The sequence below is a fragment of the Lissotriton vulgaris genome, chromosome 11 (genome assembly GCF_964263255.1).
Source record: "Lissotriton vulgaris chromosome 11, aLisVul1.2, whole genome shotgun sequence".
Lineage (NCBI taxonomy): Eukaryota > Metazoa > Chordata > Amphibia > Caudata > Salamandridae > Lissotriton > Lissotriton vulgaris.
The window spans coordinates 397,269,004-397,282,297 of NC_141699.1; the positions used below are offsets into that span (position 1 = coordinate 397,269,004).

Here is a 13,294-nt window from a genome sequence, read left to right on the forward strand (position 1 = left end):
CCGCCTCCCGCATATCATGCGCATTAACGAGGTATGTTTTGGTAATAGGGGCTAACGAGCTTAGTATAATGGGGACAGTGAAGCAACATTCTAAACAGACACTTTCACCTTATCTGTTTACAGGGAGCAACCTGAACCCTGCATCAATAAGGTACATTTATTGTAAGAGTGTATGAGTCTGAGAGAGGAGGCCCCTAGAGGTAGTTTCCTCACTGACACCCACTTTTTAATTGTTATTTCACAGTGACAGCGACCCCCCAGTCCGTGTCCTGAGGAGAACCCGCAGAATCATATTGGGTTCGAAACGCGTCGACGTCCTTCCCTCTAAGATACAAAATAGATGAGGCGTGATAGGAATTAATTAACACACTTGCAATCACCCAGCAGTTTATGTGTCATTCCTAGTCATTGCACTCTAATATGAAATTTACTATGTATCTTGTGTCGGTGTTGACAAGTAGGCCAATATAACAATCTGTGAGTCCACTTGTTCATTATCATTCAGGACTGGTGCCTCAACAATTGATCTATCTGAGGCATAGTACAGTTGTCTATGTGACTATTTATGTGATAATTCTTTTGTTTAATTATTCTGTTTGATATGTTTATCTCAGTGGATTGAATGTTTCTATGTATTTGTGTAAATATAGTGTTGTGTTTTGATGTCAAAAAAACTGTTTCAAAAAACTTGATAAAATAAGAATTAATTCAACACAAACGGTTGTCCAACCTAGCAATTGATTTCACTAGGTGGTGTAGTGTTCTAATAATTCAATCTGCCCGGCCATTTGTTTTTGTTTACTCCACTCCTGAAAGGCCTTTTTGATGGCTAACAGTTCTTTTTCTGACATTGTATAATTGAGCTCAGCTGCATTCAGTTTTTTGGATAGAAACGCCACTGGATGCAACTGTCTAGTACTTTTGTCACATTGAGATAGCACCGCCTCCACTGTCCCATTGGAAGCATCAGATTCTACTATGAAAGGAGCCTCGCTTTGTGGGTGTCGTAATATGGGTACTGTAGTGAAAGCTTTTTTCAAAGCATCAACGGCTTCCATGACCTGATCGCTCCAGGCAAAGAGGTTTCCTTTTCTCAGCAAACGAGTAATGGGTGACACCATTAGGGAAAAATGGGAAATAAACCTGCGATAGTAATTGGCAAACCCAAGAAAACTCTGCACCTCTCTCACATTCTTCGGAACTGGCCATTCATGTACCGTTACAACCTTCTTTCCAGCCATACTCAGTCCTGATGGACTCAAGATAACCCCCAAAAACTCTACCTCTGTTCCTTGGAACACACATTTGCTTAGTTTGCAGAACAGACTATGTTCCCTGAGCCTTTGTAGCACTAGAGAAACATGCTTCAGATGCAGAGCAGTATTGTTGGAATAGATCAAGATGTCATCTATGTATACTACTACAAATCGGTCTATAAAGTCCTTGAGTACACCGTCTAGAAAGAACTGAAAGCCTGCCGGTGCATTGCATAACCCAAAAAGCATGACAAGGTACTCGAACTACCCATATTGTGTCTTAAAAGCAGTCTTCCACTCATCTCCCTCACGGATGTGAACCAGATGATATGCTCCCCTGAGATCCAGGCGGGTGTAAACTACGGCTTCCCTCACCTGATCCAACAACACAGAGATGAGTGGAAGAGGGTATCGATTCCTTACCGTATTCTTATTGAGCATGCGGTAATCAATACCCGTCCTCTAATTTTCCGTTTGCTTTCGAAATGAAGAAAAGAGGCGAAGCAGCAGGGGAACGGGAAGGCCTAATGAAACCGATATCAACATAATGGTCCAAATACTCTCTAAGATGTTTTGTCTCTGGGTCTGACAATGCATATAATCTACATGAAGGGATGGTCGCCCCAGTTACCAAGTCTATCTGGCAATCATAGGTTCTGTGAGGTGGGAGTTCTTCTGCCTTAGTTTCGCTGAACACATCACTGTACTTCTCATACACTGTTGGTAGCACTGTCTCTTGTTCAGCATCAGTAGCTATATGGAACGTCTGAGTAAGTGCCAGAACATGATACCCAGGAACCTGCAAACAATTCATCCTACAGTCCTCTGATGGAAAGGACATCATCTTCATTTGCCAATCAACCAGGGGATTATGTTGCCAAAGCCATGGCATGCCCAGTATAACCTCATCCTGAGGTGCCTCGATTATGTTTAATGCAATATCCTCTACATGGTCTTGTTGTTCCCCCTTCAATATCAGTTCGACTCTCTCGGTCTGTTCTGTGATGGGACCTGACTTAATGGGTTTCCCATCTAGGGCCAGCACTTTCTCAGGGTTTTCTCTGAGTATACGTCTGAGTGCTAGGTTTTCAACCAACCCTGTGTCTATTTCCCAGTGGCCCCTGAATCTATCATCACCCATACTTGGTGTTTTCGTTGACCAACCGTAAGACCCATGGAAAGTACCAAATGGGTTTCTGTATCACTAGCGTTCAGTACTGCTAATGAAGGCATTTGTATCTCATGCCATGTTGATTCTTCTATCCCAGCTATCTCAGGAATATCGGCCCTGATGGTAGTGATGGCCACTTGTTTGTTGGAACGAAATGTCCCCCGCCCTTTGGGTTATGTGGACACTCCCTTACATAATTCCCCTTTTTGCCACAGTACATACATATGCCATGTACTCTGCGACTCTCCGTCTCTGTTCTGGATGAGGGGGCGCAGATAGCCCCTACATACACAGGTTCAGAGCTGTCTTCGCTAGTCCCGCTCAAGGGTTTGTTCCCTTTCTTGTCATAAGTGCTAGTCCTGTCTCCTCTCCTGTGCTCCCCTCCTCTTTCTGACAGTCTGTGATCCAAACGTAAAGTTAAGTTAATTAAGTCAGTGCAAGTTGTGGGTTGGGGGTCTATCTGGGCCAACACGTCCTTCATGTCCTCCCGCAATCTTTTATAATAAAGCGACATGCGCTTTTCTTTCGGCCAGGCTGCCTCAGCTATCAGCCGATTAAAAGAAGTCAAATAGGTGATCAAATCCTGTCTTCCTTGTTTCAGCTCCAGTAACTCCCTATCAGCGCTAAATGTGGTGTCTCTTCGATGAAACACCCTCTCGAATTCCTTACGGAATCCGCTCCAATCAGATAATATGGGATCGTCGTTTTTCACCAGTGGGACAGCCCAGGTAGCGGCATCCCCCGTCAAGTAGGAAATAGCAAACGCCACCCTCGAGTGATTGCTAGGGAATGAAGCTGGTTTACAGGGAAAGTGTAACATTATATGTCTCAAGCATGTCTGTATCTTTAAAGGGTCCCCAGAATATCGTTCTGGGCTAGCCAAAGGTATGGGTGGAGGAACGTGCACTTGAATCTGTGATGGGGAAGCATCAAAGGGGTTCCTAGCATGCCTATCAATTCTGTCCTTAAGGGCCGCTGTTTCAGCCCGAGACGCAGCTAACTCTTGCTGGACTACCAGTAATGCCTGTAACACTTTGTCCAAGGACGCCGTTTTGGAAACACCCAAGCCGGGCGGAGTGAATATGTGGGTACGTAATTCTGTAACGTTCACCGGAACTCCTCGGAACTTGGATGATGCTCAAAAGGGTCCACCTCCTAGATATCCCCAACTCTACCATAACAGGCACTGAGTATTGAGGCAATCAAACGGAGGAAAGGTATAGGAAAAGATCAGCTGGGAAAAATACATAGGTTAGAATACAAGTACTTTCTGCTCCTCTCATATAATCTCACTTGAATGAACTGTTACCTATGGCTACGGCTCCTACTGTAGTATTCTTGATCCAGCACACTACCCAATTATGATACAGCTCACAAAAGGATGGGGATTTCCTAAAAACACAAAGCACACAGATTACATACAGCCAACCCTTATTTATGTAAATCAGTCTTCTCCCTTTCACATACATACCCTAAAAGATACCTTCCCATAAAGTATAGACAAACGAAGAAATTAATTGTCTCCCACTCATGGCACTTTGATAGTCTTCAGAAAAATAGACAGTAAGCGATTGAAGCCCAATTACTTCAAAACAATTACGATTTGAATATTCACTTTACAATATTAGTGATCCTTTTACCAAAGAAAAAAGACTCTTGGTTGGAAAATGATTCAGAGCTTAATAATCGGTACCTGCCCCGCTAGTAACTCTCTGGTATCGCCACTCTATCCTGAGTAGCAATCAGTTCTCGAACACTGCCAAAAATACCCCGGAAGCAGGGAATAAGGACACCCCCCTCCGCGGTTAATCTCACCGCCACGAGCACTCCCGGAGTTCACCCCTCGGGTCGGCATTCCAGAAAGAAATACTCGCCGAAGCCTGCAAGAAATCCAAAGAATCCTCCACTTCCCTGCAGCAGAGTTCAACCGCAGCAAGCTACGGTAGGATCACAGAACCCGACCTCCTAATAGGAACAGAAAAACACACCACAGCTTCTCCCGCCGGACACAGGAAGCCTCCAGATACCGCAACCTCAGCGGCGGTCTTTGCAGAAAACAAACGGGCTACACCTCAGTAGCCTCGTGGAACGCTCAAGAATTCGGAATTACATACACCTGGGGAGGCGAGTTTCAGCCTGAAATAACAACAACAACAACAACAAATACATTTGTAAAGCGCGCTACACCAGTTAGGGTCTCAAGTCGCCGGGGGGGGTGGAGGGGAGTTTATGGGGGGCTGCTACTGACTGAAGAGCCAGGTCTTGAGAAGTCTTCTGAAGGCGAGCAGGTCCTGGGTCAGTCGTATGTTGGTGGGGAGAGTGTTCCAGGTCTTGGCGGCGAGGTAGGAGAAGGATCTGCCGCCGGCGGTGGTTTTCCGGATGTGAGGAACTGTGGCGAGGGCGAGGTTGGCAGAGCGGAGGCTGCGGGTGGGGGTGTAGAAGGTGAATCGGTCGTTGAGGTATCCTGGTCCGGCGTTGTGGAGGGCCTTGTGTGCGTGGATGAGGAGTTTGAAGGTGATCCTCTTGTCGACGGGGAGCCAGTGCAGGTCTCTCAGGTGGGGTGTGATGTGGCTGCGTCGTGGGACATCCAGGATCGATCGTGCTGCAGCGTTCTGGATGCTTTGCAGCCGCCTCAGGAGCTTGGTTGTTGTTCCTGCGTAGAGGGCGTTCCCATAGTACAGTCTGCTGGTGACGAGGGCATGTGTGACGGTCTTTCTCGTGTTGGAGGGGATCCATTTGAAGATCCTGCGGAGCATTCGGAGGGTGTTGAAGCAGGACGGGGAGACTGCGTTGACTTGCTTGGTCATGGAGTGGGCGGAGTCTAGGATGATCCCCAGGTTGCGTGCGTGGTCGGTGGGTTCTGGGGCTGTTCCTAGCGATGTTGGCCACCAGGAGTCGTCCCAGGCTGAGGGGGTGTAGCCGAGGATGAGGACCTCCGTCTTGTCTGAATTCAGCTTCAGTCTGGTGTCCTTCATCCATTCGGCAATGGCATTCATTCCTCTGTGGAGGTTGGCTTTGGCAGTGTGGGGGTCTTCGGTGAGGGATATGATCAGCTGTGTGTCGTCGGCATAGGAGATGATGTTGAGGTTATGTTGTCGTGCGACGCGGGCGAGTGGTGCCATGTAGATGTTGAACAGCATCAGGCTGTGGGAGGATCCCTGTGGGACGCCGCAGATGATCTCGGTGGTCTTGGAGTGGAAGGGTGGGAGGCGGACAGTCTGGATTCAGCCGGAGAGGAAGGATGTGGTCCATGCTAGGGCCTTCTCTTGGATTCTGGCGTCATGTTAGGGTGCGGTGGCAGACCGTGTCGAAGGCTGCTGATAGGTCTAGAAGGATGAGGGCGGCTGTTTCTCTTTTGTCCATCAGGATCCTGATGTCGTCGATGGCGGCAATGAGGGCGGTCTCGGTGCTGTGGTTGCTGCGGAAGCCGGACTGGGATGGGTCCAGGATGTTTTTGTCTTCGAGGTAGAGGGTCAGCTGTCTGTTGACAATCTTCTCCGTGACTTACGCCGGGAAGGGGAGCAGAGAGATGGCCCGGAAGTTCTTGAGGTCCTTGGGGATCCGCCTTCGTGTTTTTTCAGTAGGGCGTTGATCTCGGCGTGCTTCCATCTCTCTGGGAAGGTTGCTGCCTCGAAGGAGGTGATGATTGTTTTCTGGAGATGGTGTGTGATGGTTGTGCTGGCTTTGTTGAAAACGTGGTGAGGACATGGGCCGGATGGGGATCCGGAGTGGATGGAGTTCATGGTCTTGATGGTGTCTTCGTCGCTGACGTTGGACCAGGTGGTCAGGCGACAGGTGCGGCTGGAGGTCGCAGGGGTGGTGTTCTTGGTGGTGGATGTAGGGGTGTTGGAGTTGAAGCTGTCATGGATGTCGGTGATCTTGTGGTGGAAGAAGGTGGCCAATGAGTCGCACAGGTCTTGTGAAGGTAGGATGTCGTTGGTGTTGGAGCTGGGGTTGGAGAGTTCTTTCACGATGCTGAAGAGTTCTTTGGAGTTGTGTGCGTTGTTATCTAGGCGGTCCTCTTGGCGGTCCTGATGAGTTGGTGGTGTCTGCGGGTGGCGTTCCTGTGGGCTGTGTGGCTGTGTGGGTGTCTGGTGTACGGTCGCGGAGCCATTTCTTCTCCAGCTTCCGACAGGTGTGCTTGGAGGTCCAGAGGTCTTCGGTGAACCATGCGGCTTTCTTGTTGGTGTGATTGGTTGCGGAGGTCTTGAGTGGGGCGAGGGTGTCGGCGCAGTCGTTGATCCACTGTTTGAGGTTGATGATGGCGGTGTCGGGGTCGGTGGGGTCGGCGGGTGGTCTCAGGGCGAGGGTGGTGGTCAGTTGGTCCATGGTGACTTTGCTCCAGCAGCGACGTGGCAACTGTTGGGTGCGATGGTGTGTGGTGGGTTTCCTGAAGGTGAAGTGGACGCATCTGTGGTCGGTCCAGTGGGGTTCGGTGGTGTGGTTGAAGGAGACGTGGGGACTTGCGGAGAAGATGGGGTCCAGTGTGTGTCCGGCGGCGTGGGTGGGTGTCGTCACAAGCTGTTTGAGTCCGAGGTTGGCAATCAGGGCGGAAGAGTTGGCGTCGCTGTTGTTCTCGAGGTGGAAGTTCAGGTCCCCGAGGAGGATGTAGTCCGTGGAGGCGAGGGCATGGGTGCTGATGAGGTCGGCGATGGTGTCCCTGAACTGTGGTCGTGGTCCGGGTGGTCTGTAGACGAGTGTTCCTCTGAGGGTGGTGTTGTGGTCGGTGTGGATCTGGAAGTGCATGTGCTCGGCGGAGGTGAGGGTGTCGTCGGTGTTGGTCGAGGTTCTGAGGGTGTCCTTGTGGATGATGGCGATTCCCCCTCCCACTCCGTTGGTGCAGTCTCTGCGTGAGATCTTGTACCCCTATGGGATGGCTATGGCGATGTCTGGTGCCGAGCTGGCGTTCAGCCAGGTCTCCGTCAGGAAGGCGACGTCGGGGTGGTTGAGTCTAGGAGGTCCCAGAGTTCGATGGCGTGCTTGCGAGCGGAGCTGGTGTTGAGGAGGATGCATCTGAGGTGGTTTGGTTCTCTGGTTGATGGTTTGGCGGGCCGGATGCTGATGAAGCTGCAGTTCCGGCAGGAGAAGGGCCCTTGGGTGTGCTTCGGGGTCTCATCCGGTGTTGAGTGCGTGGAGGGTGCTGGAATCGTAGTGCAGTCTGGTGTTGTGGCGACTTCGGGGTCCAGGGGTTCTGGCGCTGTGCGCGGTCCAGGCGTGGACGGGCGCAGGCGGGCTTGCCTTTGGCGCACAATTGGCGCGCCCGCTGCGCAGTCGGGCGGCGGTCGCCATTAAGGCGGGGAGGGAGGAGGAGCGGCAGAGGTGGGAGTGGGGCAGAGGGCTGAAAACCGGAGAAATAAGCAGGCAAAAAAATACAAGTGGCAAGTTTACAACAGTGATTAAGAAAACAAGCATCAGAACAAACCGTAGTCAGAGTGCTGGTCGAGGCACAGGAGGCTCGAACCCTGTTGGTGGCAGCAGCAGGGGAGAGCGCTCCTCCCCTTTTGCCTTCTGGGACGTGTAGTTCCCCAATTCTCCTTCAGCTATGCAGGCGCACGTTCAGATCCTGACATATTAAGTATGGGATAAAAGGGGCGCCTAATAGGGTACTGGCCAGTTACCTCTAAACGACGCTCCCTATCTTCTTTTTCTTTTATTTCCTTAATTTCCTTATTTTTCAATTCCATTATATAGCTTTTTGCTATATAATTTTTCGCTGGTCTTTTTCTGCTATAGCTTCTTCTTTCCTTACTCTCTCATGCACTTCTTTCTCCCACATTCGTACACAATCAAACATATCTAGTCAACTTTTTTTCTTGAATAAACACTGCTCTAAATATTGAATCTTTTTAAAGTCAAAAGACCCATTCACACGCCCTCGTAAATCAGGATCCTTTTTCGTATATTCTTTCCACAGTGTACTACACATTATGGAAGAAATACTGTAATTAATGTACATATGTCTATTTGGTGTCCCCTCTGGGGGAGCTGGCTGACTTCTTTCTAAATCTATTTTGGTACCTCCAAGACAGCAACACAACCTACAGAGTGTGCTAGGAACAGGTATGCTACCAAGTATTTGTAAAATATTACGTCGCTAAAATATTAAAAAGTAGAGGAAATCTCCACATTACCTGCCTTTATTATTTGCAAAGGATAAATCAAACAAACAAAACCATAATGTTGGACAAGCAAATCAAGAGTGCTGCTTCAGCGACCTTACCAAACAAGAGTCTCCAACCTCCAACTACCAATCTCTTGGTCAACCTAATAGTCACTGCAAATACTTGCTCCTAAGGAAACCTCAATCAGGACCTGCCAGGACCTGGAGGGTCAGATCATGAAAACCGGAAAAATCACTTCGGCTGCAAAGATAAGGGTTTCCTCATGCAGGACGTCTCCTCAGCAAAATTCCATTCTTCCATCAAGACCACTCCTTTGGATGACTGCGTCTCCGATGAGGACCCACGTGACGGGCGCCAACTGTGGAAATGTGCCTTTTAATAAGCACACCGTTGTAGGGTTCACCCTTCTCTGTCCACAGGTTCATAGACCAACAAAATAGAGATTGGCACTGAAGCTAGAATTCAAATAACAACTTTATTAATGACTCATCAGTGGGACTACGTCAATACAACACTCTCCAGTGCTGCCTGAGGTAGTACATTGAATACACAGACCATGGTGCTTTTATACAGACTTTGTTGCAGAGTAAGAATGTAGTTACAAATAGAAGGTACAAGCATACACAGGAATAACTACCAACAAACATGGGCAGATGGGAGATCACGTAGTCAGCAAAGTGGGAGGTGGAAGAGAACTGCTCACAGCAGCAAAGAGTGATTGACAGTTACATATTTAGCCAGGTGCATTCTAGCAGCTACAGGCCTTTTCTCAGCACATCTTTGGCTCAGTACAGAAGGAGTTAACTAAAGCGGATGATACAAGCAGAATGAAAGGCAAGCAGCAGTGAAGACTGAAGAATTACATAGCTAACAAAATGGATGCCACAAACAAGATGGCTTTAGCTCATGCTAACAGCAATTATTTTCGATTTCCACAATGGTTGACCCTGTCAAACTAGCGTGCTTCCCAAGATAAGCAAGGAAACTAGATAGTGATCAGACAAGTCGCAAGGGGATATGGATTCCAACTGAATGACATTGTCTTTGGAGATGATAAGGTTTATGTGTAGGGCCATTACATGATTGGGTGAGGTCCAGGAGGAAGGCTTTGAAGGTGTTCAGTAGATGATCATTAGTGCCATTCCAGTGAATGCTGATATCACCAAGGTGGATCTGGTTGATGTCTTGGTCTAAGTTAGATACGATGGTCTCCATTGTTGTTCAATGAAAAGAAGATTTTTACCCGGGGGTGGTAAAGAGTGTGTAGAGTGCATCTATCTTATTTTTGTTCCATACATCGATACCTAGATAGTCACAGGAGGGCATTAGAGCAGTATGAGCTTGTTTCAGGGTGAGCGAGGAGTGGAAAATACATGCTAAGCTGCCCCCTGTTTTTCTTGGTCTATCTAATCTGATGATGACAAAGTTGGGTGGAACTAACTTTATGAAGTTCTCCAAATCTCAGGTGTGATAGATTAAGCCCGTCCCCGCAATCAGTTAGATTTAGATTGTATACCGGGCGGTTATGATATTGGGACAGAACTATGAGCTGTTGGAATTACCATAGAGTTGAAAATGATATCACACTGTATTTCCTTTCAGTGTAAAATATTTAGTCTGTTTGTGAATTGCCGGAGGTTTAACGTTCACGGGGGGCACAACATCAGCGGGTTCGCCTTCACATGTAAACATTGAGACGCGGCTGGTTGTAGTTTGCTAAACACTTACGGGCTCACGGTCATGCCGGATTTCTGATTGGTCAATTAACTATTTCCGGTTGTGAAGGAAATACTCGGGGCATGATATTTTCAGTGTAAACTATTTAGACTCTTTTCATTGAATTGCTGGAGGTTCCACATTCACGGGGAGGAATTATATCAGCGGGATCGCTTTCATATGTAAACATTGAGACGCGGCTGATTGTAGTTTGTTAAACACTCATGGGATCATGGATATGCCAGATTTCTGATTGATAGATGAACTATTTCCGGTTTTGAAGGAAATAGATGGGGGAATGGTAGTGGACCTGAAAGGGGACTGATGCTGGTAAATTATGGGAGTGTAGTGATTGGCTGATATAACTTGGCGGGCATTTTAGCAATTGCTCTCACCTGATTGGATGGCGACTCAGCGGACCGTGAAGAGCACAATTTGGGATGCCAATTAAAACTCAACACGCTGAACTGTGATTGGCACATGGCAGTATAAAAAGCCAGCGCGGTTGGGATAGCGTTCCACAGCAGATTTATCATGACCTACTGTCGCCGGTCTGGAACATTGGACTTCATATACTAACGCGCTTGGCAAGGTGAGACTATGAGTCAGGGACTTAAGTTATTGTTCTCTTTGTAATTAGTTTTGTGGCACTTAGTTGGTTTTTTCCATTTTTTGCAGTTATCACAGATTGTAGAATGTGAGTTATTCTGAAGATATCTTTTTGGACTAGAACTTATGAAGTAAAAAGACGTTTATTTTGATTGGTGAGAATGTCACTTTTTTGAAAAGTCTTTCATGCTGTGGCTGAACCATTTTAATTCTTGGCAATAGGGGTAGACATATATCCTCTGTATGGGGAGTGTATTCCCTTTGGATACATAGGACTTTTTTAATTTGAGTAGGAAACAGCATGTCTGGACAGGGAAGGGTTAATACTTTTTTAACAACATCCAATTTTATAGAGACCACCATTTTTACATTGTTTATTTTTCCAATTTAATTTTAATAGGATGTTTGAATATTTAGACCCCAGGTGTATGGGGATTGTGGTGAAGAATATACATCCTCCTAATTCAAGTAGGATTCAGTCATCAACGTATTAGAGCTGTTTATTTTTGATGAGGTATGTTTGTACATATACATTTTCTATTTTCATGCAGATATGAAGTTGGTTCTGTGCAGAAATATGGAATGGTATGTAGAGGGTGGTGGATTCTTTCTTATTTATTTTTAAAGTTTCTGTTTTTTATATGTACATGTTAGAATGGAATATAGGCAGGATAACTGGCAGCTTATTATAATATGTGTAATTCAATGCTACTGTTACTGCAGATTGTTTAAATGTATATTATATTTGATTATGTATCAACTAGACTTTGCATACTTAGAACTGGATTATGATTGTTGTTTCATTATTTCACAGCCCTGATGATGTCCGAGGAGGACGAAACGCGTAGGCTGTTTGAGTTTTGATTGTTCGTGGACAAGCAAGCATTTATTTGGATGAAATACTTCTTATAATTCACATTGGAATGGACATTTTTTTCAGTTGGGAAATTTTTGAAGTATGGAATAAGATTTTGAATAATAAAAATCATGGACTACAGTACTGGACTGGACTGATGATTTCATTGTGAACTTGACGCTCCTTCCACTTATCTTCAAGTTTGTTGAGAGACTTGATACACTTATAAAGCACTGAAAGTTCAATTAATTCAATGATGAAAAAGCCATGCTTCTTAGAGTTCAGTTCAGTTCAGAAATCTTTATCCTTGGTTTAGCGGCAACAGTAATGAGGTTAGGCGGAAATTAAGGCTTGCCGGGAGAGCATAGAGAAGCTCTCCTCCCACAACACACTTTCAGCACCCGAGGTCAATAAGAAGCTATAATAAGTTTGTACGTAGTTCCAAAGAAAACTACTTTAGAACATAACTAGACAATGCCAAAAACAGGTCCAAAAATCCTTTTGAAATCATCAAACAGCAAGCTAGCGGTAGATCTAACCAACACCTTAAAGATAATTTGACACTGCCAAATGGTGAAGATTTCTAGCTCATTTCATTGAAAAAACGAGGAAGATTGAATCAGATCTACTATTCTCCTCATAACCCCTTCGGTGCTCATGACGAGCTCAGCTCGTCATGAGGCACAGTGCTCCTGTGCTCATGACGAGCTGAGCTCGTCATGACCACACCCATTTTCATTATGGCCCAGCACAGGAGAGGAATAAGACCAGCATCAATGTGGTTAATATCCACTAAGATAGGCTCAACTCAGTCTCCTCCGAGGATGTGGTTCCCTCTCTCTGATTTGGCTACTAAAAATAATGCTTCATGGACTAACTTCAAACTTCCTGACGGAGAAGAGATACTTAAAACAATAATATCAATTAGTTTCTCAAACCACTTCAACGATCCTCTACCTGCCAAACTCATCAAAGAGCTTAGATCCTCCATACTCCCACTTTGGTCTAAGTTTGTCAGTGCATCTCTCTCTCAGGATACGATTTCTGATTGCCTAAAGATAGGGCAGGTTACCCAAAGCCCAAAAAAGCCTAATGTTGACTTGTCTGACCTCAACAATTTCAGTCCTATTACTAACACCATGACACTAGCAAAACTACTAGAGAAATGGGTACACTTACAACTCCTCAACCACATCGAACAGTTTAAGCACCTTGACCATTGCCTATCTGGCTTCAGAACATTCCATAGAACTGAAATGGCTCTGACACATGTTGCAGATAACGACTTGAGACTACTTGATCAGAATGAATCATGGCTACTTATACTCCTTGATCTCTCCTCTGCGTTCGATACAATCAAACATGACAATATGATTGACCTCTTTGCGAAATGATGGGTTTATCTGCTCACGTCTTAAGTTGGTTTTCCTCGTTCCTTCAAAATAGATCGCAACAAATCAAAGTCAATAAAACCCTATCTGACATTACTCTAGTCTTGGCTGGAGTAACTCAAGGATCCACACTGTCACCCATGCTAGTCAACTTGTTCATGGAACTGCTTACC

The 13,294-nt window shown here is 46.3% G+C and overlaps 1 long non-coding RNA gene across 1 annotated transcript; it reads left to right on the forward strand.

Moving 5' to 3' along the window:
* The first annotated feature begins 11,272 nt into the window (after positions 1 to 11,272).
* On the forward strand, positions 11,273 to 11,871 carry LOC147679862 (uncharacterized). The gene is made up of 2 exons (XR_015300913.1): positions 11,273 to 11,388; positions 11,689 to 11,871. It is a non-coding gene; the product is annotated as an uncharacterized LOC147679862 (long non-coding RNA).
* Positions 11,872 to 13,294: the final 1,423 nt, after the last annotated feature.